The sequence below is a fragment of the Rhipicephalus sanguineus genome, chromosome 7 (assembly GCF_013339695.2).
Source record: "Rhipicephalus sanguineus isolate Rsan-2018 chromosome 7, BIME_Rsan_1.4, whole genome shotgun sequence".
Classification (NCBI taxonomy): domain Eukaryota; kingdom Metazoa; phylum Arthropoda; class Arachnida; order Ixodida; family Ixodidae; genus Rhipicephalus; species Rhipicephalus sanguineus.
In genome coordinates this window covers 1,606,347-1,607,944 of record NC_051182.1, presented here as the reverse complement: position 1 = coordinate 1,607,944, position 1,598 = coordinate 1,606,347, and positions in this window count along the sequence as shown.

The window sequence follows — 1,598 nt, the reverse complement described above, 5'->3', positions numbered from 1 at the left end:
CCCGGTATATATATATATACCGGGAGACCCACCTATCTTTAGCCAAGGCTTAATATATATATATATATATATATATATATATATATACACATATACAGGGTTTTCACGAAATGTGTCCAACTTCTAAAAAAAATCAGGAAAATGCGATATTTGCTCGGGGCTTTCAGAATTGCTTTCCTGTATCGGCAGGAATCTTAAGGTAGTTAATGACACCATTTAGGACAGTAAATTAAGAAATTACACTAATTAACCTTTTAATTAGTAGAGTTAGGTGATTACGTGAAATGGGAGAATTGAAGTTCCTTATGCGAGGAACCATCCGAGCTTTGAGATTTCGAAAAAGCGTCCTCTAGTAATTGTTTGGCGTAATGAAGTTCAACCAAATGCAACGGCTTTCAACAGCGACTGCCATCGAATTCGGTTGAAATTCATTACTTCGTAATTATTAATAGAGGCCGTTTTTTGTAAATCTCAATGATGGAATGCGTTCTGGCACGAATAACTTAAATCCCCCAGTTCGACAGTCTCCTAACTCCACTAATTAAAAAGCTAATTAATTTAACTTTCCTTATTACTGTCTCAAGTCATGTATCTAACCATCTTAAGATGCCTAGCGATACCGAAAAAGTCATTCACTCATTTTAACGTCTCAGAAGAATATGGCATTTGCGTTCTTCCATGTTTCTGTTTAGGTTTCGCCATTGAATTTGGTTGAATTTCATTACTTCGTATTATTACTAGATGCCACTTTTCCGAAATCTCAAAGTTGGGTTGGGTTTCTGACATGAAGAGCTTCAATTCTCCCATTTGACTAACTGCACTTTTTTAATTTACAGTCCCAAATAATTTCTTTACCATCTTAAAACCCCTGCCACTACAGAAAAACCAATTCTGAAGGCAGCAATCAAATATCGCATTTTCCTGATTTTTGAGAAGGTTGGACACATTTCTTGAAACACCCTGTATATATGAGGAAGAGGTGTCCTTGGATCCAGTAGAATCAATACGACGAAATAGAGGACGTGCAAAACGAACACTGTTATTTTTTTTCCGACGTTTGAACTGGGACCGGCCTTCATCAGGGAACAACGATACAGAAATGCGCTGTTTTTAGTAGACACGTGGTATAAGGGGCCTCTAACATGCGATCTATCACTATCACAGAGTAGTCACTGCAATGAGGCGATTCCTGCACGGTGACAACAGCAGGTCACTGCAAAGGCGTGTAAACGCATCTGAGAAAACTTGCGCTTCCATGAAACAGATCGCGTGACTACTAGCAATTTGAAAACCGTGACATGATCACAAACAAAAATGACAATTCTGCAAACGCAATAGGAAAAATAAAGAAAATAAGGAATATTAATAAAAAATAATAAAGAAAAGTCGCTTTGGACCTAGACAAGATGCGTTACTTAACAATTTCAAGGGGTGCGAACATCGACAACAAAAAGCAAAGAAAAGCAATCCAACGAAAGCGTGCAGCAAACATCTGCGTATACAGTGATTATTGTTAGATTGTGATGATACTAGAACTTAGTTTCCGCGCCGAAAGAAACGTCAGCTTGCCTGGATTTTCATTTATGGCCAGATTAACA